The 24,982-nt window shown below is 41.8% G+C and overlaps 1 protein-coding gene across 2 annotated transcripts in view; it reads right to left on the reverse strand.

Moving 5' to 3' along the window:
* ZNF385D (zinc finger protein 385D) overlaps positions 1 to 24,982 on the reverse strand; it is a 551,565-nt gene that overhangs the window by 460,734 nt on the left and 65,849 nt on the right. For both annotated transcript variants that reach the window (XM_053409980.1, XM_053409979.1), the window contains one exon: positions 22,709 to 22,919. The gene's annotated coding sequence lies outside the window, so the exon portion shown is untranslated. The remainder of the gene's footprint in view (positions 1 to 22,708; positions 22,920 to 24,982) is intronic.

Genomic DNA, 24,982 nt, shown 5'->3' on the forward strand with positions numbered 1-24,982 from the left:
ACATGGGCATCCTTTCTGGTTTAACCCAACAACATTCAATAATGACATTAGCAAGCTATGTCAGAAAAAGGTAGCTGCCTCAAGATGCAGGCATACAGCAGTGCATCCAAAGCAGTGTCCTTGCTCCAAATATGGTGGTGTTCCCATCAAGAAAGAGTCGGCTTTTAGAATGCTCCGTGCCATCGTGACACTCGGTTATTTTGGCTTGCTCAGCTACTTCAACACACATCCTAACTGGGACTTGCGGCTTCCTCATTCAAGTCACGGTTTAGAGCTATTTAAAGCACATGGAATCCACATGGTAGAAGCTTTCACTGTTATGTTATGTGTCAGCTCAAACATTTCCATGGCCTTCTTCCCCCTATGTGCCTGTTTTTCAAAGGTACCCAGCTGAAGATAAAATGAACCATTTGCAAGCAAAGTGAATGATGTGCTTAATCATTTTCTATATAACTGAATTCTATTCTCCTTCTGTCTTGTTTCTTTGAACTTCACATTTTTCCTTTCTGTTTGTTGCATACCATTATATTTCTCTCCCTCTTTTGCCACTCTGTCCATATTGTATGCCTTCTCACGACACTGGCCTTTACAGCATTGACAAATTTAAGCATCACACACACACACACCAATCTTCAGTGAATGCAGCAGCACTAAATCCATTTATCAGTCATATGTACTCAAGAATAAGACAGAGTAATAGCAATGTGCCCCATCTCAAATCATTTCCCCAAATTACTAAATGCACTATGCTTTTCTTTCACATGAAAGATGATGGGGAGTGGATGATCACTGAATATTACTGCAGGTTAGACAGCCTGTCTGGAAAGAAATAGCTACATTTGCCTACAGTCTGCTGGTAAATTCTATAACATATCAATCACTTTCAGTATATAATTTTTCTGTAATAGTTTGTCACAACACGTGCTTTGCTAACATCTACCTAGGAATCCAGAGCAGCAGTTTTAGAAACATACCTTTCAATATTTCGTAGAAACAATTAAGCTTTTATGCTTTACAAAGTTGTCCTAAGTTTTTTTTTTTTTAAGAACCCCACTCATAGAAAGGTTCTGATTACATTGTACTCTAATTCGAGCAAAATTACAGCAATTTGTTTCTCTCTCTTGTTTCATCTTGCCTCTGACTAGTATTCTCTCTATTCAGTCATGGTGACACACACACAAAGAATATATTCATCTTTGCGGTGGCGGGAGGGGGGGAGCTGTTAGCAAATGTCTGGAATAATAAAAGAAATGACATTCACATGTTGAACATTACCGATTATCATGTAACAACTGTTTTGCTGTGGTTTTTCCCCCCTTTAAAATAGTACACACCAGATATACACCAGCACTTTGGTCCATCTGGTTTTCAATATATGTGTTTTTAGTATATTGTGTGACAAAAGGACATTGGAATGGTTATGGTAGATTCATTCCATGATCTAGCCCAGCAATGTCGGATCCAAATATTGGAGAATGTCCTCAGTGACTCATCTCTCTGAGTGGGCCTCAGGTCATTCCCCTTCCTGTTTGGGGCCAGGACAAGAGGGAGAGAGCAAGGTGAACAGAGGCTGTTGCTCCTGCTCTTTGCTCCTGTCACAGCTCACTTGTTTGGAGGGATTAGGTCAAGGGGCAGCCACTGCACAGAGGAGCAGAAGCATGAACAGGGTCAAGGGACATCAAGAGTTGGCAGTGTGTCGCCGGCTGCGAAAGAGGCCACAGCATGTGCCCAACAATGATGTCCCCTAATGGAAAAAAACTTTAAATTCTATGTGAACCGCTCTGAATCTTTTCTGTGAACCTCCCTGAGACCTCCAGGTATAGGGTGGTATATAAATTCAATAACTAATAATAATAATATGTCTATTAAGCAGTAGTACAGTGGTGCCTCGCAAGACGAAATTAATCCGTTCCGCGAGTCTCTTCGTCTTGCGTTTTTTTCGTCTTGCGAAGCACGGCTATTAGCGGCTATTAGCGGCTTAGCGGCTATTAACGGCTTAGCGGCTTTAAGAAAACAAGGAAACAAAGGAACAAAGGAAACAAACTCGCAAGAACTCGCAAGACGTTTCGTCTTGCGAAGCAAGCCCATAGGGAAAATTGTCTAGCGAAGCGACGTAAAAACCGAAAAACCCTTTCGTCTTGCACGTTTTTCGTGTTGCGAGGCATTCGTCTTGCGGGGCACCACTGTAACTCCACGAAAATAACACAGAGAAGTGAACCGGGGAGGGGGGAGGGTATAGGTCAGGATTCACTGCCAGACAGGGAGAGAACTTGATCAAGTGGAAAAGAACATGATTTTTCTCCTAGCAGCCAAGCAAAATAAGGCATTTTCAGTTTACTTAGGTGTTAAATATTTTTAAAACAGCAATGCTTAAGTGTCCACAGTACTTTTGCAAGAGAGGAGGATGGGGAAGAAAACCAGAACTCTCATTGGCCACTCCCCTGTGACCTCTTAGTGGGCACGCACTGACTGGCTGTAAGGTCACACCCACACCATGCATTTAAAACACATTGCTTTCCCAAAGAATCATGGTAACTGTAGCTTGCCACGCACACAGCTACTGTAGCCTTATTGGAGTTCACCAATTGGGTCTGCGTTGCTCCTGGACAGGAGGAAGGAAGTCAAATGACACCGAGGGTTGGTTCAGAGAAAGAGTTCTTTATTTCTGCTCTACGGAACAGCAGAAAGGCACCAGCGTGGTGTATCCACAGCAAGTCCAAAGAAAAGAGCAATTTCATGCAGTATATATATCCTCCAGGCACCCTCTCCCTCCTTCCCCAGGAATCCAACCACGTCAGCCTATACACGCAGGTTGACATCACATATGTTCCTGCTCCGGTATTCTTAACCATAAAAGGGTATTCCTTCCTGTACTTCTGACCATAAAAGGGTATTCCTGTTCCTACTCTTATCTTGGAGCAAGAGGTCACCAACTCCAAGAACACACTCTGGCGCGGTTCCCGGACTAGGTCTGTGCGTCAGGACGTAAGATAAGACCTAGACATGTCACCCCTACTCCACTGAAACAGCCAAAGTCATCCTTGCCGTCACAAACTGATAAAGGAGATGACTCTGAGCACTTGTTTATACAGCCAGGTTTTTGTTTATACATTGACTCAGAGCTCAAGCAAATGGATTTTAGCTAAGGAAAAATAGGGATTTTGGTGCCTGTTTCAAGCTGCCTACACAGTCAGTTTTGGGTTTGGGAAACCCATTCCTTCACTACAATTTCCTGCACCCCCTTCTTTGGGAGAAGTCACATGCTTTGAAGTCAGGTCCTTTGTACACTGACTGGAATTAGGCTTCCTCAACCTAAGCAGCTGCATCAGAAGATGAGGGTAAACTGGATAGCTGTCTGTCAGAGATGCTGCAGTTAAAGCCAGAATTGGGGATCCTGCACTCACTAGATGACGTTCAGCTCCATATATCTATGACTCTAGGAAGAGAGGAAGACCTTACCTGAGACCCCCAGCAATCTAATTATGAGGAGGGTTGAAATTCTATGCACCATTTTCTGGGAGTAAGTCCCCTTGAATTCACCACAACTTACTCCCAAGTATAAGTGTATAGGACTAGGCAACATCTCTGCTAAATATCAGTTTCTTGATATCGCACATCTAAAGTGCTGCACGAAGACAAGCAAACTGGCAGAAACATAAACCCCCTTTGCAGATGCGATCATGGCAGTGTTGACAGGAGCATAAACGCGATATTTCTCTCCACAGTGGAATTTGAGAGACATCTATTTGCAGTGAGTTCAGGGAGATACAAGGGATAAACGGCACAAGTCCGCCCCTACCCCATTTCACAGGAAAATCTTCACTCCATTGGCCTCAATTGCAAAACTGCCATTACAGCAGCACAACTAAAATATCACTCATCAGAGCCTTGGCAAAGGAAGAAAGCAAAAGAGTTTTCCATTCTGACTGAAGAATATGGTGATAGTCACCAGGCTGATAGATTAAGTGAATAAAAGTGGTCTATTTCCCAAAGTGTGCTCTAGACATTTCTTCCTGGTTCATTCTTCACATGCCATTTCCCAGGGAGCCATTCTGCAGAGAAGCTGGCAGGCTTTCCTCACTGAAGCCAGCAGAAAGAGCAATATTATGTGGTCCACTGGGAGCTTAAACACCAATCTGTCTTCTGTATACACAGTCTCATTGAACTAAAGTGCCAAGGAGATGAAAGCACTCCAAGCAAATGCCTGATAAGACTCTGCTTCGCTCTCCCTCCTGGACTTATTGAACTGCCCAGATGTACACCCTCAGAGGGAAGATTCAAACACTGAATTTTACTTTAAAGGCTGACTTTGCTGGAAGCTAAAATCAGAGATCCCCACTCTTATTTTTTAATGTATTGTTAATGTTCTCTAAATGGCATCTGAAGATGCATTTCAAAGAAGCATCATTTATTTAAGTCTTCCCTTATCAAGCAAATGTAACAGAGGAGGAAGAAGAAGACAAACAGCCAATTCCCAAAACCACAAAGATGAGTTTGTGTTGGAAAGGGTGGTATTTGGGGCAGAGCACCATAGGCAGAAAATGCTCAGGAGGAGTACAGACAGTCCCCATCTTCAATGGTAGAGCTCTGTGTATCATGCAGTCTGACTACATTCCTTAAAGTAGAATGTACAGGGTATGGTGAGGAGTGATGTTGTCTCATTGCCAGTGTTGTTGAAGCAGTGTGGATTCTATTCAACTGCCAATCCAGCTGGCTTCTCATGGGCCAGCCCTGGTGGTAGCATTAAAAATAAGCTCACTTTGTGACTGCAGCCTATCAATATCTGGCTCATCATATATACAGTTGGAGGAGTCTCATCGTGGAATTGTGGTTTTAAGCAGTGGCTGCATAGTAAGCAATCTTTTCCAGCTTGAATTAAAACTCCGTACAAAAAATGCCTGCAGTATGGTGTGAAATCAGCTTCTCAAAGGATTCATTTGGATTATTCTTTATCTAAATAATTAGATGGTAAGTTACCCATGAAGAATACATGGGCAGCCCTGGTAGATCTGACCATGGGTCCATCTTCCAAGTCAACTTGCCCCAATCTGGTACTTTCCAGGTGTTTTGGACTACAGTTCCCATCATCTATGGCCATTGGCCATATTGTCTAGGGCTGGTGGGAATTGTAGTTGAAAACACCTGGAAGCTTCAGGTTGGCAAAAGATGATACTGAAGTCCAGCATCCTTGTTCCGTTATTGTGAGTCAGAAGCCTCCAGAAATTCTTAGGGCAAAGTATAAAGGTAATAACTTCCCTTTTTCGCCCCAAGACCTGGTACTCAGAAGTTTACTGCATCTAATGTAGAAGTCCATTTAGCTATCACAGATATATCTGTTCAATGTTTTTTTTCAAAATGTCTATGGTGGTAGCTATCACAACTCCAGTGTTGCTCTTTCTGGGTAATGGAGGCAGTAGCATGGGAGCTGAACACAGGATATAACTGGACAACATAGGAAATATATTCCAGTTCCATATGCAGCTTGCCTGTCTTGTGCCAGGTCGGTTGTTCTGTGGCTAGCTAGTAGATGGATGTAAGATGCAGCAGAATGCTCCCATCAGCCACCCACTATCAAGGATCCCTCAAATCGTTGATATCAGCTGGCATTGTTTATGTCACAAATCCAGGAAATGTTGTGGGGGGGGGGAGCACCACTGGAATTGTGGCTACTGCCACTTGTTTCTCTAGTACTGATAATGGTCCATAAACAAAATCCTATGAGTTGACTCTGTACCAGGAATAAGGAACCCGTGGCCCTCCAGATACTATTGGATTGCATCGTCTATCACCTTGACCACTGCCCATGCCAGCTGGGGTTCATAGGAGTTAAAGGCAGACATCAGGCATATAGTGTTGCTGGTCCCATGCTGCAGAAATCTCTTCCAACAGAGATTCAGCAGACACCCTAGTGTTTGACTTTTAGGCATCCCTTGAAGAACTGTTTATGATGACAGGCCTTTGTTGCTGGTTTTTATTATTTTTATTAGCCCATCAGTGTGTTGTTTTTAATGGCGTTCCATGTTTTAATTTTGTACACCGCCTTGACATTTTATGATATGGTGGTGTGGAGTAGAAATACTTTTATAAATAAATAAAATTATGTCCAATGTCATCTAGAGGGCCAGTTTCCCATTTCCTGATCTATGCAAAGTGATGCATCCAAAATAAGATGCAGGATGGGACATGAATGCTACTGATTTTGTGTATGAGTGAAATACTATCAGTGCCCAACGATAGATCATATTAAGATTCTGGAATGATGGGCAGATCTCCAGAGCATCATCACCTTATTCATCTGCTAAGCCTGAACTTCATTATAGCAGGCTTCACTTGATATTATTCTGTTGTCTTTTTAATCACGGCTTGTTTATTTGAGCAAAAGCACAAATGCAGTTGGGACCTAAATCAAAAGTTATTTCTGAACATACTGACAGGGCAGGTGACGGGAACCATTACGCGTCTCAATATGTTTGCACAGAAAAAGAAAATGCTGCTATGCATTTTTCCCCCCAAGAGAAGAAAGAGAAAGTGCCATAGTTCAAAGCAGGACTGAAGACCTCCATTTAAAAGGAGGGTCATGAAGGTCTAATTTATAGCCTGGGTACCTAAGGACAATTACAGCAATGTGGTTGTGGTGCACTGTGGAAAGAACAAATAGTCTCTTTTGTGTGATGCTGAAATAAAACCATAGATAGGAGTCATTCTTTGATGCCTTGCTACTCCATACCCATGGGATTGGGTTCTGAGCTAGAGCTGGAGCTCCTTTTTGCCCTCTCTATTTTGGGACACACACACAAATTAGCTAAAAAGCAGTGTAGAGGCTATAAAGGATGATACAAATGTCTGGCTAAACACACTGATAGACAGGAAATAGGTCAGAATGCATTAGACATTTTTTGAAACTAATTTAAAACTGCTCAGAACAAGGCAAGCGGGGGATAAGAACTGTCTTGCCGAAAGCTTAGAGGAAAAGAGTGCAAGTCTAGAGAACAATATAATGTGGGTCAGAGATAACACTGCACAGGGAACTGAAGCGCTAAAAAGAGAAATTTAGCACAAAGTCAGACAACTTTAAAAACATGATAAGTTCTTACAGGAAATATAAGTGCCTCCCAAAATTTAAACACAGCTGTTTGGGACTTGACTAAACAGTCAAAAATACCTGTGACAAATCTTCTTAAAGGCAGGGGGTTGCAAGGTGCTTAAAAGATTCAGAATCCTATAAACAACAGCAACAACAAAAATATATATTTTCTTAAATTAATCATTAATATCTCGCTCTTCCTAAGAAGACTGTATGGTAAAACAATAACAATAATGTAAACAAGCGAAAGAAAACAAGCGAAAATAACTGAGAGCTCAAAAACTATGTTTAAAAAGAAAATATTTAACTTTCCTCCAGAAAGAGGAATAAAGACCAGAGATGGTGGGGCCACCACAGAAAAGACCCTCTTGCATGTTGTCACTTGATGAACAGATGAAGCGTGGAAGATCTCGGTTCTCAGGCAGGAATATATGGAGGAAGGTAGTCCTTCAGCAGTCTAGTCCCAAACTGTTTCAGCCTTTATAGATAAAAATCAGCACTCTGAATTGTTTTCAGAGGGGGTATGAAAGAAGACATAACATCAACCATATATCCAACTCACATTAAAATGCCTGACTGCAGCATTGTGAGCCAATATAAGTTTCTAAACAGTCTTCAAGGGCAATCCCACAATTCATGTTACAATAATTGATGAGATGACTAAGACATAGTTCACCAGATATGTCGGAAGGTTCCAGAAAGGAATGCAACTGGCTCACCGGTCTTGATGTCTAAAGCACTTCTGGCTACAGTCAAGACCTTGAAATTTGACTCTAAGGTCAGTTCCAAGAGCATCCCTAAACTACCAGCTGAAAACTCCGCAACACCATGCTCAGTGTGCAATTTCTGTAAATAAAGTAGGCTCACATCTGAGCATTTGAGTGGATATATATCTGATTGTATATTTAGGATGATAATCTCGTAAGGCCAGCCTATTTTTGGATTTCCTACATCAAGCAGCAGATTAGATGACAAGGGCCCTCCAACTCCATGATTCTATGAATGAATGCTTCCTCCAGTCTGAATCTGCCAGAGAAAGATATATCAGCTGCTCCCAAAGTGGCTAAAATAAATATTAATGAGAAGATTTATGATTAAGTCAAAGTGCTTAAGAGACTCTTCCTTGAAATGAAAACACCACGACGTTCCAACTGATATGAAGTGCATAAAAATATTACAAAATTAATCAGTTCAAGCTATCAATTAAACGTGGTGCTTGAGTCCTTGCCCATTTGTACTATTTGTGGGAGAAGATGATGGAACAGATTAAGTGCTGCTTTGAATGTAGCAAAATTCCTACAAGGGTCCACAAATTCCAATGCCAGGTTGTCACTGGTGACTTCATCCTTCAGCCTGGCAATAACATGCCGCAAGTGACTGGCAGATACAGTCTCATACCTAACCTTGCACTAGGATTTGGGGGCAGCAGCAGTGAGGAGTCTCCCTCCAAAGATCAGTGTGATGCCAGACCCTCCTCCCCAAATCTCACACGTCTCCCTGCATTTCATACAGGAAAGGGGGCAGAGACAACTCCAAAAAATATGGATCACTGATTCCATTGCAGAAAGCCCTATAATATAGGAAAGATAAAGAACTCCATATGTGATTGTCTATTGAGCATATCCCACTGTTTTATTCTGCTGGAGCAACGTAACTTCACAGCTAACTGTGCCCAAACTTACATTTTCATATGAATTGTAATGGAAGTAGGTACAGTGCACATAGGAAGAAGACTTTTGTGAATTAAGGAATAGAGTTGGACTTTGTGAAAAGGTGTATCTTGCAGAGATAGCTGACCTGTTGAGATGCCCAGGTGTAGTGGCCTGCATAATCAGCCAAGATGTCTCCTGACACAAACTACTTTAGCCCTGATGTTAGCAGGAACATCTGCTCTCTTGTGGGGAGAGGATGGTGGGAAGATGCCCAAGCGAAGCTGCTCACAACCCCAGCTGCTTATACTATTTCTTCCTGCCTCCATCCCTAAGAGCCTTCCTCCATGCCCTTCATGCCACATTGCCATTTCTACCCATGTCAGTCTTGGGAACTACATATCTCAAAACCTTGTGAATCTTTTTGAATACAGAAGCATTGCTTCCCTCAATCTATGCCTCATTTGGGTAGGAATCTAGTTTCAGCTATATGGACAAAGCATCGGTCTTTGGCACGCTGTTGAGGGTGAAAAGCAATTGGCACAACTTTCCATAAGTGGTGGACATGTGAATTAGTGTAGCCATTTTGGGAAAGGGTATTTACAGAAATAAGCAAAATTATGAACCAGGACATACAACGTAAACCATGAATAGGTTTATTAACCATTTTTAAAGAAACACAACTTAAATTGGTACACAAGGAACTTATCACTTTTATTCTGGTAGTAGCACAATTATTTATAGCAAAAAACTGGCAAGGACTTGATCATATGCATGTCACACAATGGAAACAGAATGTATGGACAATTGCTTTATCTGAGAAACTAACTAAGAGAGTGCGTGCTCTGAATGATGCATCTGATGCTGATGATTTTATAATGAACACCCTGATGACTGGCACTCACTAACTACAAATATAGGTTTATGGAAAATTTTGATGCATTAATATTCTGTTCTGGGGGAGGGCAGAGGGGGGAACCAATTGATTTGATAATGTTGATAATGTTTATGTTCATGCTTCTATTTGCTCTTGAAAATTAATTTTAAAAATTACATTATTTTAAAAATCAAGTTTATACAGTGAGATTTTAGATGGTCAAGCCTGAAGCCTTATGGATGCAAGGCGAATCCCACTAAGACTAAGGTCACTGCAAACTCCCACCTTCCTGAAGGCAAATAGGATGAAGAGGTGAGAGGCATTTTTACTCATTGATCTTGGAAACTGAAATTTCAAGCAAGACATTATGCTACCATTGCCAAGAAAGCCACAAAATAGTTAGGCACACACAGAACTCTGCTAACCTCTGCAGATTCAGGACACTGGAGGCAACTGAGCCCTTTTCTATCCCAGAGGAGCACTACAAGTAATATAAATCACAATATATGTGTGGTACAAATATTGGCAGCAGGTGACAATCGCAATACACCACCACCAATATCCTTTAATATGATCATGCTTATATCTGTTCATATCTGGTTTTAAAATACGTCATCTTAAAATTCCTGGTCTAGGTAAATCATAACTTGTTGAAGCTCTTTCAATTGAGAATATTCTCTTATGATTGTTTCCCCCCCAATTAATTACACTAGTGCTTTAATGTGTTATATTAAATGTGTTAGCATTTGAAACATAACTTGTTGATTACTTATAAGCTCAATACGAGCACTTAATTGTTTTACTTAATTGGTTAATGATAACAACTTCTCGAGGAAGTTGGTATCTGAAGTTGGTTTAGGTTAAGTGGTAGATTCCTTAAACTACAAAAAAAGAAATGGTCCCAAATATTCACATTCCATGCTACATTTATAATTGGGGTAGTGGTGAGAGAATTAAAACCCTTTGTCTAATATATTTTATTGTGGAAATTATTTCAATGCTAATGAAATAACTTTGGAGCATGTATCCAGAGACAATTCTCCAACCAACTATCAATTCAAATCTAAAGGGAAATGTGTACAAATCTAGGTTTACTCTGAGTGTTTACTTGAATAATATGTTTGCCTGTGAAATTGTTTGCCAATGCTAAGCCTATTAGCCAGAATTTATCTACCTCAAAAGGCTCTGCTTTACAAGAAAATGAACACAACACAAGGTTAAGGGAGACAAATCGCAACCAGAATTAAATATGGTTTGTTGGGATTCAGCAGGACTGATTGGTGGGTTTCTTAAGAATCAATGCTAATCAGTTTCTTCCAACAAAACTAATAGGAACATACATTTTGGAAGCAGCCATAAAACTCTCTTTCTCCATTAGGGCAAGATAAAGGTATTTGCACAGGACTACTCTATGTGTATATGACAATGCTATTACAACCAAGCCGCATGTAAACATGAACACTCTCCAGGTGTTTCTTTGTCCACACAGTTAACAAGTATGGATGAGCTAACTTGCTCCACTCCACCCTGTTCATTGCAGACCTCAGTACCTTCTACAAGTTGGATGATGAACATCTGCAATGGGGAGCTTGCTCTACTCTTCTAGGCTCCTCTGTTCTGATGCTTCAGGGTTCTAAAACTCAGTATGATGTTGGTGTGATGTGGCATCGCCATTCACCTGACTACTGGTCAGTTGCATTTCTGCTGCTTACTAGGACAGAGGGGAAGAGGTGAGGTGGTAGGGGAGCCAATCCAATACTCCTGCCAGTGAGTTTGCACTGTTCCAACCTCACTACCATCTCACCCCAGTCTTGGTAAACAGAAGCAACACAACCTACGATAGGTCAGGTGTGGGACACCACCCTGCCGCACCACCCACTACTGCTGAAACTGGCACAAGCAGAGGAGATTCCCCATTGCAGTTGTCCTGCAAGTTGCAGAAGCTGTGCGTGTGCCAATCCCTAAACGGCCTTGGCCCAGTATACCTGAAAGAGAGTCTCCACTCTCATTGTTCAGCCCGGACACTGAAGTCCAGCTCTGAGGGCCTTCTGGCAGTTCCCTCACTGTGAGAAGTGAGGTTACAGGGAACCAAGCAAAGGACCTTCTCAGCAGTGGGATCCGCCCTGTGGAACACCCTCCCGTCAGATGTCAAGGAAATAAATATCTGACTTTTAAAAGACATCTGAAGGCAGCCCTGTTTAGGGAAGTTTTTAATGTTTGATCTTTTATTGTGTTTTTAATATTCTGTTGGGAGCCACGCAGAGTGGCTGGGGAAACCCAGCCAGATGGGTGTTCCTTCTCCATGTGATGCTAACTGCATGGTGAAAGGAATGCCTGAAGAGAACTATTGTGTGCTCAGTCTGAACACAGCCATTACAAGAACATCTTGATTCTATGATCTAGAGCAGTGGGGGAGCTTCAGGCCTGAGAGCCAAATGTGCTCCCCACAGGCCCCTCTACTTCCAGGTCACACACTCCACTGTCTTTCTTTGCATCCATTTAAGAGTGATTTTGTCTGGCTGGAATATGCCCTAGAGTGCTCCCAATGCATTTTGTGTGCTTGGATGCAGGACAGAGGGTGTGTGTGTGTGTGTGTGTGTGTGTGTAGAAACCAGCCTACTTTGCAGAGGTAAACATTTGCATCAATTGCTCTGCTCACTTTAGGCCTGCTCCCCACTTGCATGTGCCCTGCCCAAGTCCTGGAAAAGCATGCTGAAAAATTTCACCACCCCAGCTAGAAGGTAAAAAGAAATTGCTGCTAGATTTTTAACAGATTTTGGAAAACAGATTTCAAGATAATTGTCAATGGACCAAATAATTCACTGACAGTCACTTTCACTTTAAAAACAGCATCAAGGGGAAGTGGGAGTGGGAAATGGATGGTGATGGAATTATAGACAGCAATCAAATTGAAGAGTTTACCATCAAGGCTACATGCCATGCTACGCAGAGTAAATTTCCTATTCCTTCTCCTTGCTAGGGCTCAAACCTGACATCAGCAGACATACTGACAGAACCCACTTAAAGGCAAAATACTGTTGATGTGCCAGCTAAAGAAAGCAGAATCTCAAGCCTACTAGACTAATAAACGCTGCCTTCATGTTCTACTCTGCAAATCAGTGTATTCAGCAAGAGAAAATGTTTGCTATGGAAAATATCACTTTCCCCGTCTCTCCTTTCAGTGGGATTAAACCCCTGTAGACTCCAGTAACATAAGCTTTGAAGAAACCCTTGCAAGTTCAAGGGGATGAGCCACACATTGGATTTGACTGCATTGCTTTTTAAAATATTTATATGCAGACAGTGTTCTAATGATGAAGAGATATGGCGGATTGGAAGCAATAGGAAAATGGAACTTCCTAATAACCATCCATCATATGAATGACAACAGGAACCCCTTGCTCATTATACATGTCCCAAACTCCTGAACCAGAGGAATGTTTGGTGTTCGTGAACCAACAAGACACCTTGACCTGATTAGGGCTCCTTCCTCTCAAGGAGCTAGGCACACACACTTTCCTTCCCCAAAACAACCTTATAATTGAGAGACCCAATACGACAGCAAATAATTAGGCAACCAAGCAGAAGTGGTATGAGCTGGAATGAAGGCTGGGAAAAGCAATAACTAATAGGATGGCTCACCAGAGACAAACAACATGAAACATCCACCTACATATAACCACCTCTTGCCTTAGAAATAATTGTATTATGTCACCCTCCCCATGTCTTCCAAGCTATGCAGATCACTTTGTGGAAACATTTTGAATTTAATAACCTGCATCACAGCATCACTCATTATGTCCACTAATATATATATATATATCCTACAGAAGGAGAGAGAAAATAATGTAACTAGGGAAACCTGCAAAGTTTACAGCAGTGAAGAGCTCTTCAGGATAGAGTTACAAGGCCAAAATGGAGGAAAGTAAGCTTATTATTAGGTGTTCTGAGATAAATTGTTGGCATGAAAAAGAACAAAAATATAAGCTAAAATATAGTCTCACATTACTTCTCACACTAGTCCTCTCTACACTCAAAAACATCTTTACTGATACACAGCCTCCATAGACCTGTTAATTTACTTGCTTATGAAGATGATAAGATCCTCAGAGTTCCAATCCTGCATGCTCACCTGACCCCAGTAGCTGACACCCATGGAAACACCTCCAGCCTGCCAAGACTCAGGTGTTGTGTGCTTACTGTCAGATTGCTGGTGAAGAAGCTGCTGGTGACCTATTCGTGGACCACAACTGGTCCTGATGTGGTACTGGCTTCCCCTCAGTGACCAGTGGAACCTGAGAAGGATCCTATCTGGCCCCACTGGAATGATGCCTCAGGGCCATGCTGTGTACCATGGGGCACACCAACACAACCTTGGCTACCTTCTCAGATGTCCTATTCATATAGTGCTGTAGTGGAAACAGAAGCACCACTTCTTCAATATCCTGAATTCATGCCCCACAACCATGTAAGTCACCTGCTGTGCCTGTCTTAGCACAGGGCAAGTGGGATGGGGTTGGCAGCATGTGGTTCCCCCCCAGCCCACTGTGTAATGAATAGTTTCTCAGATATTAGATGCACTCTATCCTCCTGCCCTTAGGTGCCACCTCTTGTAGCTATAGAAATGTGTGTGCATTTGGTTGTTGCTCCCTGCTGATGCTTCAGTACCCCTCCACCACCTGTTTGCTTTCTAGCTGGAGGGTGCCTTCCTTTGGTGGTACATAACTTGGGGGTACTTCTGCATGCATTGCTGTCACTTGAGGCTCAGGTGGTGGCCAAGCTGTACCCTTAGCTGGATGAGGATAGCCTAACATCAATCATCTATGCTCTGGTAACCTCTAGGTTAGATTACTGCAACATGTTATACATATGAGCCACCCCAGACCCTGCAATCATCATCTGAGGCCCTTCTTTGTGTGCTTCCTCTGTTAGAAGTCCAGAGGGTGACAACACAGCAATGGGCCTTTTCTGTGGTGAGTCCCTGTTTGTGGAATGCTCTCCCCAGGGAGGCTCGCCTGGCACCTTCATTCCATATCTTTAGGCACCAGGAAAAAACATTCCTCTTCTCCTGGATCTTTGGGCGAATTGAATAATCTATGACATTTTAAACTGGTGGGTGCTGGTTGTTTGTTACTGGGTTATCTATTTTTGTCTTTTTGTGTTGTAAACCACTTGGTTATCCTCAGATGAAGATACAAACAAAACCATTTTACACTTCTTCTTTTTAATGAAATGAAGTGTGTTTTCCTCTCCTGAGTACATAAAGGACAGAGCAGCTGTTCCATAGGTGTAGAGGCAGCATAGCTTTCTCCTCACAGCATCATTTGATTACAGGATTGGTCTGCCCAAAGCTGGCATCAAGCCTGGAGATTTGTTACTTCCCAATTTGCCAGGTCAAATTCAAGTTAACATTAAAAGAATTGAGCAATCTGGTCGGGCACAGCTGTGGCATTCCTGTCCTACAGCAAATCTTCCCCACTGCCAAGCACCAGGTTTTGAGCAACTTCTTACAAATGACAGAAGACAAGTCAAAGCCCAGTCTGAGGGCATGGCAGGCATGTCACAAACTCAATTGCAACAAGGGATGTAATTACCCTTTATCCTTCTAAGGCAGAAGCATCTTGCTTCTTCTTTTTATTGACATTCCAAAGCATATTTGAAAAACAAGAAATCTACTTTTTAACTAGATTTCCAGAAGATATATATCACTTTTTTTTTCCTTCAGAGAGAGGAAGAGGATTGTATTTCCCAAAGTCAGGTTTATTGATTAGTCTTCTAAGTACATTATAAAACTAAAAGACATGTTCACTAACGGCTGTATATACGCTGACTCTGCAGACCACTCGAGATCGTATGGGATATATTTTCACCTTCTAAAGGCCCATGTTCAAGGTCACTAAGGCTATTTCTGGTGAGCTTTAATATCATACTTCTGCACGTGCTAAATCCTAGATATTACGCTATTGACTTACAAAAGAATGACTTTTTTTCAGCTTGACTACTTTCCATTCATGGAAATTTATCGTCTTTGCTTCAGTGCTTTTATTGGAGGCACTCGGCAAAGTGGGAAAGCTCCAAATGAATTTTGCAGGCACCCGTTTATGCAGCAACAAAGTGCAACTTTTCTGGAATGCATTTCTTCAAACTTTTTCTGACCCAGGATAGAAACTGTATTCGTAGAATGGGGTGGGTGGGTGGGTGGGTGATATCCTTTCTGCACAACGAGCTCTCTGGCACCAAGGTGCCCTCCACACATTGCAGAGAGCAGATAACCCAAGCAGAGATTACACATAAAGAAGTGTTGTCACACCATTAATCCAGCTGCCTCTGTACTGTCTGTCTAGATTTCCTTGCAAAGGCTCTTTGGGGTCTCAAGCAGAGCACTATTTCCCAAGATCTTTTGACTGGGGATGCAAGATACCAAAAGATTAGGACTTAAGGAAAGCCCCATTCCCTTTTAAAGGCAGCCAAAGGACAGAATTTTTTTCACCAAATGTACAAAATTTCCACACAGGAAGCAGTGATATATAAATGTATCACTTGATAGAAAGTAGTAGAAATAGCAGCAGCTTATGAATGGAATCACCTCCTCAACAAAATACAGCTGTGCTTTCAGTGCTTACTGAAGACCTCTCTGTTCATCCAGACACTGTCATGCATTTTAATGTGATGGTTTTATTGGAATTTTATTGCACTGTTGTGAATCATCCTGGTATTGTTGATGAGGGTAAGAATAGAAACCTTCAAAATAATTATCTAATTTAAACTTGTATGTTTCAGACGGTGGTCCCAGCAAGAGGAAAGGGTTGTAATTCAGTGAAGCTTTTGCTAGGCAGACTCTAGGGACCTTCAGACAGGGCCCAGGAGAAGAGGGTGTAGGGGGTGCATCATATCCCTGTCCGGGGTCAAAAAGGGGTGTGTGGGAGCCAAAGAAGGGAAGCCAGAAGTTCCTGGGAACTCAGAAACCGCTTGCATATATTGTGTGAAGACTAGCATCTACATTCTGTGTAAACCAACATGAAACACTATGACACTTCTTCTCCCGCCCAATTCCTCTTCTGCCAACTGCCTACTTCTCCCAGAGAATCCAGAGAGGTGGCGCTGAAGTCCCGTGAAAGATGGTGCGAGAAGATGGGCTTGCTTTTCCTCTCCTGCAGGTGACTCACTCTACCTACTGAGGGGACTGCCATCTGCCAGTGAAGGGCAGCAGGTGTCAGTGCTAACACGCAGGGGTCAGCAAACCTTTTCAGCAGGGGGCCAGTCCACTGCCCCTCAGACCATGTGGCAGGCCAGATTATTTTTTTGGGGGGGTGAATGAATTCCTATGCCCCACAAATAACCCAGAGATGCATTTTAAATAAAAGCACACATTCTTCTCGTGTAAAAACACCAGGCAGGCACCACAAATAACCGAGAGATGCATTTTAAATAAAAAGACACATTCTACTCATGTAAAAACACACTAATTCCCGGACCGTTCGCGGGCCAGATTGAGAAGGCGATTGGGCCGCATCCGGCCCCCGCGCCTTCGTTTGCCTACCCAATGCTAACAGCAACTCGCCTTCGAGCTGAGGAGGGCGAAACAGCGCATTGCCACCATTTTCATCATGAACTGGTGAAGAGCTGACTATGTCTGTTGAAATTATCTTTTCCAAACAACTCTCCTAAGAATCAAGAGGTAGTTAATATTTGCACTGATGCAAATTATATTTGTAAAGCTATAATAAAAGCAAAACAACAACAACAACCCACTAAACAATTTTTTTAAAAAAAACACCTCTAAGATATTTCATTGTGCTTTGCTTTATTAATACTATGAATAGAAAACTGGATAATTATTCTCTGTATATTTTAATTTGGCGTTTTCTGACAAAAGGTGTTGTTAATTTGGAATTAATGGTTAATCTAAGAAACAGCGTTGCTTAGATATAACAAACAAAGAAGCATTTTACAACTGAGTACAACTCAAGTTTTTTCGGCCAACTTGCAACAAGCTGCAAAGTCTGCAGGGGAGCACTTGCTGCATTGTTGTTGTTTTGATCAAGCAAGCACAGCTTTGTGATTCTTTTATTTATAATATCGTTTACAAATAAAATTGAAACTGACAGAAGGAATGGTGAAGTCTGGAGAACATTTTTAAAGTTGAACAGAGGCAATAGTGGACCTACATTTTTGAGGCCCTGAAGCTTGAACTGTTTTGGAGGCTCTTTTGCAAACACAATGAGGTCTGGGTGACCACTGTTATCTTCTTCAATGGGGTTGTTTTCAACAACCTTTAAAACATCTTTGCTACTAACTCTCAAACTTTGGGATAATATATAGAGCAACAAAAAATAATCAAATTGACTCATTCGCTGAGACCCATCTATGAGTCTCAGCTCTATACTCAGTAAAAGCTGAGATCTCAGCAAGAGGTGCCAGAACTCACCATGAACACCGCCCTTGTTCTTTTATAATGGCAACAATGCTCACCTGAGAGATGCCAGAACTGAGTTCCGGCTGAAAGAAAAGCCTTGGTCCCAAAAGCAGTAAGAACATGACTCGTCAGAGGTTCCAGTCAGGAGAGAAAGAGATTGGTTTGGGGCAGTTTTGGAATCATGGAGAAGCCTGCTAGAAGAGGGCTTGAAGAATGGAGCTGGTGGTTCTCAAGAATGAGAAGCCATGCTGTGAGGTGATGGTGGTGATTCTTCAATCAGGTATAATAACAATAATCATTTATTATTTCTACCCCAGCCACTCTGGGTGGCTTTCAACAGAACATTAAAGACAGAATAAAACTTCAAACATTAAAAACTTCCCTAAACAGGGTTGCCTTCAGATGTCTTCTAAAAGTCGGATCGTTGTTTATTTCCTTGACATCTGACAGGAGGGCATTCCACAGGGCGGGCGCCACTACCGAGAAGGCCCTCTGCCTGGTTCACATGTAGCACAACCCAGCATCAAACAGCAGTCTAACCACAGGGAGAATTTCAGTAGGCAGTCCTTGTAACATCTGAACCATCACTGAAGTAAGAAGCAGCAGAAAGAGCTGGAAGAAGAGGGAAAATGCTATATAGTATCTAATCCTGGTTTGGCAGGGATGAAGGTTAGGGAAATCTTGCCTGAAGGAAAACCTATTGAGAGTTTATTTAGCCGAGGAAAACTCTTAAGAACTGTAACAAGCAAATTTAATCTTGTTTAACTAAGAACCGTACAATTAAGCAATCTTATCCTACCATCTGAAAGGCAACACTTTATTCCCTTATGTAAACAATTCTCTTAAATACGCCATATCAGTTTTGTTCATCTTAGAACAGCTTGTCTCTTGTGGTGGTGTCAATCTCGTGTCAATGCCATCTGAACCAAGCTCTTAGGCTTTATATTGGGTTTATTTTGGCAACAAGGCTCAAACCTTCTCTAGCTAATGAAGCATTCCCTAGCGGAGACAGTCTGGGAAATGTGGCAGGGAGTTTTAAGCCTCAAATGCCATTAAAAAGGGAGGTACCCGCTTAGTTTCATTATAAGCACCCTAAAATTGTGCCTAGAACCGAGGTTGCTGCACGTGTCAGGATTTAAGTTTCTCCTCCTGTTTGGCTTTTAAAAAAACTTCCGGGCTCCCAGGTTCCGGGCTCCCAGGCTCCAACAGCAACAACAAAGCAAGCAAGCCTGATTAAGAACTTTTGTTTTTAAATTTATTATTATCACTATTTGTATTTATATAGAAAAATAAAAACTTACCAACACATATCATTTTTGTCCAAACTAAAACATTAAATTAAAGGCAAAAAGGAGAAAGAAAAGAGGAGAAAAGAAAAAAGAAAGAGGAAGAGATAGAGAAAAAAAGAACAGAAAGAGAGAAGGAAAAAGTTAAGAAGCTAAAGAACTTCCGATTATTCATCTGACCAAATAAACTTTATTCATTTCATCCACTCCAGTATAACACCTAATAAAGCCATTTTCTATTAATCATTATCTTTAATCCTCAAATTGAAATGTCATTATTTCCTTTTCTTTTTCATGCAAAAAGTCTATGGGAGGTTTCCAACCTTTAGTAAATGTTGACAATGCACAAAGATGGAAAGACTCATCATTACCAACAATTGCTAAAATTAGTGGAATAAGCTGAAATGGTGAAATTGACATATTTAATCTGATTAAGAACTTTTCCATGTACTAGAAAAAGTAGCAAAGCAGAAATCCTAACTGCCCGTGTAATTTGGAAGCTTTGTTCAGAATTCAAAATAAGGTGGTGGTGGGAAACAACACAAACCAGAATTCCAAGAAGAAACAGCACTTTAAAGTATTTTATACATAATAACTGCAGGGAACATTATGAATATTAATGCAGCTTAAATACTACATATGTATTTTCTTTTTTGGCATTAATCTTTGCCTGCTATCAGTCGATTACCCACACCATCGGTTACGCACGAAATTACATTTTTAAATCTAAGCCTGTGTAAACACAACTATCTTTCCAAAAGAATATGCAAACACAAAAACTTTCTAAACATGCAGCATTCAGCAGATTAATGTTCCAGAGCATTAATTCCAGTGGAAAGCTAAATCCCAAACCAGCTAATCGTGCTAATCGTACTGCACTCTATCTGGTGTCAAACGACAAGCGTCTGGATTTTAGCTACGCTGGCATTTGCTCATGAAAATTGGTGAAGGGGGAAAGAACAAAAGAACGACAAAGTTCCCTCTGGGCTAAACAGAAGAAGTAACAGCAGAAACAATAGCAGCTTGTTGTTATGGGAGTTTAAGAGTCAGGGCTCTGTAGTTAATTGGCTTGCTCTCACTAGTAGTTCGTGTCGCTCCAAGAATGGAAATTAAGATCAAAGAGAAAATGGAAACTTTTAAAAACAAATTAACGGGGTCAGACACTGGGACACGAAGACTTTCGGGTGCCTGAGGCAAAGGACAAGATGGTGACCGTACATTCAAAGCACGACAGTACCACTTTAAGCAGACATGGAATTCTGGGAGCTGTGGTTTGTTAGGGGAGCTGTCAGTTGTTAGGGGACTCCTATTCCCCTTCCCAGGGTTCTAGGGGAAGAAGGTTTGATCAGCAAACCACTAAAACTTGTGATCCATTGCAAGTTCTGAAGGAAGACCTATTCCCTCCCTGAATAAGCAACCCTGTAGCCCAGAGTTGCCTAAACTTGAGCCTCCAGCAATTTTTGGACTACAATTCCCATCATCCCTGACCACTAGTCCTGCTAGATGGGGATGGTGGGAGTTGTAGTCCAAAAACAGCTGGAGACCCAAGTTTGAGAAACCCTGCTGTAGCCTATGGGGCTAGTCAAGCACAAAGACCAGCTCCTCCCTCTGCAGATTCAAGTCATGTCCAAGGATGCCGCAGTTGCACAGCATCCACAGCTATCCCACATTCTCCAACTCCTTCAGGGGTGTGGGCTGTACTGGGCTTTCAGGAAACCACTATGGACTAAGAAGTATCCCGAAATGCAAAATTCTTTCCCATCTGGCAATTGGAAAACGATACTCAAAGATTGGCCCAAAGTGTCCCCCCGGTTGTTCAAAATTCAGCCGAGCCGCTGAGCCACAAATCCCTCAAGCGCAAATGTCTTTGTGTACAGATAGTCGTTGACTGCTTGGGAAATGGCTTTAACCTGCGCTTGAAAAGGAACCTTTCACGTTGAAACCCCACGTGGTGATTAATGTAGCTATTTCCATTCCTTGCAGAGCACAGTATGTTCAAAAGGATAATTAGCACAGCAAGGAGTTCTACACCTCAATACGGCCTCTGCAATGCAGACATTTTAGCTATATTACAGTGCAGCTACCCCCCCCCCGAAAAAAATCTAATGAGAGGCAGATACTCATAAACCATCAAAGTATTCTTTTTGACAAAATAGCTACAGACATTGCAGACAACACTCGGCCATTATATAAATATCGGTGTGATGACAGAGTTGCTTGTTTTCCGAAAGATTTTCAGAATAGAAAATGGCCTTCTCCTGATCCTTGTGTCAGAACCTTCAGAATTAAGTGCAGCTCATATAGTCATTCAAGTGACAAGGAAGCAATGTGGTCGTGTTTCTTAGCCGTGGGGATATTTCAAATCGTACTAACTGCACAATACGAAGCGCAGGATGGCCGTGATGTTTGCATCACAATATGGCACAGGGCTGGTTCACATATGCATGGGCATTGCACAGCACAATGGCACTGGATGAGGTACAGCTGGAAACTGACATCATTGAAATGTGTGTGTGAAAGCAGGTTTCTGCAGCCACTGTTATGTATTTGGATACACATCTGCAGTGGCATGCTTGTCCCAGCTTAATTGAACGCTGAATGCATAACTAACTTCTGAATCAGGAGAGCTGGCTCAGGTGCTAGGCCTGGAAGTGGTGATGGGTTGGAAGAGTTTTCAATAAGATTTATGATCATCAGGGATTGGGATAGCCATGGGAGCAGTCTTGAGTTGTGTTTTAGACCAGGGTTTCCCAAACTTGGGTCGGTAGCTGTTTTTGGACTACAACTCCCATCACCCCTCGCTAGCAGGACCAGTAGTCAGGGGTGATGGGAAGTGTGGTCCAAAAACAGCTATAGACCCAAGTTTGGGAACCTGTTTAAGTACCCAAAACTGATGCTCTTCTTGCTGATGCTTCCTCTTTCACTTTTATGTACCTTTCAAGGGGGAGAAAAAGGTGACCAGTCCCACCCACCCATGATAAAGAAGGCAATGAGCAGGAGGTTGGAACAGAGGTTTTGTAGGCTCCAGGGAAATTTTGCAGAGGCACCATCACACTGTGGTAACAACCCCAATCTCGACGTACCAATGATCCCATAAAGCAACTTCCTATTTTCCTAAACCAACACAATTTTAAGAGCCACAGAAACTAGACCCATGACATTGCATTTCTTTAAATTCCAAATTATTGAAAACAGGTGCTCACAGCATTGCTCACTTTTTGGTCCTGGCCACTTTTAACTGAACCCCTTACAGAACACCAAAGAAGCAATATTCACTTATGAGGCCGCCTCCTATGCTGCAGAAGCCCATAAACAGCTTGCATGATGCCAGAAACTGAATATTCTGTCATATCTTTACCACATAGCAGTGAAGTCAGAAGAATTCTTTAGACCTACCTCGGTGCTTCCAGAACTTTCCTTCAGAAACTTCAAGCTGACTGGAGTGATTGGTTGCTTCATAAAAGATATTTGCTTCCTGTGCAGCAGAAAAATGCTTACTCATTTTTCGAGAAAGTAAGTGGAAACTGCCTCAAGAGGGGGTGTTCATCAGTTTCTTGCTAGTAAAGCTGACATGATTGCCTCTTTACCTGCTGATATTACTTTGCACCTGAAAAGATGAAAATGTAAATGACACATTTTGCAAAAGCACATTTTCAGAAGAACCTGGCGCTCTTTGAAGATCATCTACTTGGGATATGCCTGCATTTTCCTTAATCTGTTCAAGGGGGCCAGAAATTGGTAAGGCAATATCCACTATTGGTCAGGCAATTTGACAATCAGATGACACATTCTGTGGTTTCTAAAATGAGTCTAAAATCCAAATACATTTTTTCCTCATGCAGACAGCGCTTCCAGCTTCTGGCATGAAGATTTACAGATGGGGGGGAAACTCAGCCATGGCTGATGATGAAGCAGGTGCTCAAACAAAGTTAAAAGGCTTTCTGCACGCATATTTCCCCCCCATTATAAATGATTTCCCAGAATTGTTAAACATTTAAAAACAATTATTTTAAATAAATGATCCCCCAAATTGTGCCTTGCTCATGTTGCCATAATGAAAATATTTTAGTAAAGCACTTCAGACAAAAATATAATCATAAAGTAATTGTAGCAAGGCATTGTTAATTCTGTGTACTGCATGGATTAGGGCCCATTTGTTGTTGGATCTAAATTTTCATCAGACCCAGCCCAGGGATGATGGAATTGCCCATTCAGATATTGCTGAACTACAACAGTTTCCTCTATTGCAAGCTAATTCATACATTCTTCTCTGTGGATTGTAATTGTGTGTGTGTGTGTGTGTTAAAAAAGTTAAATACAATATAATGGGAATAAATGATCACCCTGCACAGGGCTTTCTTTTGCAATTTGAGAAGCCCTTCCTTAATATCAGTTGTCATGTACCACCTACACACTATGCATAGGCAATTTGATTATGATTCATTATGGCTAAATTGTGTTAAGTGTTTGATAGTTAGCCAGACCATAGCTATCACCCTGTCATAAACCTTAACAAGATTAAATTCCCATCCCAGCTGTTCATTTCCTACAGGTATGTGTCAGAAAAAGTTCTGAAAATTTACAATGCAATTCTATGCACGTGTGCTCAGAAGTAAGTCCCTCTGTGCTTTACTCCCAAGCAAGGGTGTATAGGGTTGTAGCACTCTGGATCTTCAGGTTGCAAACACATTTCTGCCTGTTTTCAACTGGAGCAAGGAATTTGGACAGACTATTAGTGGGGTAGGAGAGCTGAAAATAATGCCAATATATTTCACATCTGGCAACCAATGCACTCCTTTGGTTTCAGATAATACATGGGTAAAAAGGTAAAGGGACCCCTGACCATTAGGTCCAGTCGCAGCTGACTCTGGGGTTGCAGCGCTCATCTCGCTTTATTGGCCAAGGGAGCCAGCATACATGGGTAGAAGAGTCTAAAAAGCACGGGGCACAAATTGTCATAGCCCTCTAGGAGGCTCAGTTTGGTCAAAACTGAGTACACACTTCTAGAGTTAATGCTAAATACAATGCTTTTGGTAAATGAGCCACCATAGCCATGAAAATTTGTGTCCCAGGCTTCTTAGACTTGTCTACCCATGTACTATCTGAAACCCAAGAGGTGCACTGCTTGTCAGATGTGAGCTTTTTTCAGCTCTCCAAGCCCACTATATAATTTACTCTAATTCCTCTTCGATGATCCTTTGAAAGATGCATGTGGCTTTCCTTCACAACGAATGAAACAAAATACCCTGTGCTTCACAGAAGGGTTGTACAATAGTGACCAGAAGCCTTGGGGGGCAGCACAAAAAGAGAGAGAGGAAACACATCATATCCAGTCATTTTACATCTTGGCTTATGCTTTTCAGAGTCTGACACCAGCCTGGCCCCAAACAATCCATGATCCAAAATCATGACCACAAAGCAGTGATTGCATACTTTTAACTAGGAAGTAGATTTCCACTTTGATAAGATGTCCAGGTTCCCCAGCAAGAGGATGTAATTATACAACACTTAAAATGCTCATTCAACCAGAATCAATTTATCAACTTCCTGGGAACATGGCAGAGTTGCCTAAGCACCCATTCACCATAGTTAAAAAACTGAATAAGGTAGAATCATAGAATCATAGAGTTGGAAGAGACCACTAGGGCCATCGAGTCCAACCCCCTGCCA

The sequence above is a fragment of the Podarcis raffonei genome, chromosome 12 (genome assembly GCF_027172205.1).
Source record: "Podarcis raffonei isolate rPodRaf1 chromosome 12, rPodRaf1.pri, whole genome shotgun sequence".
Lineage (NCBI taxonomy): Eukaryota > Metazoa > Chordata > Lepidosauria > Squamata > Lacertidae > Podarcis > Podarcis raffonei.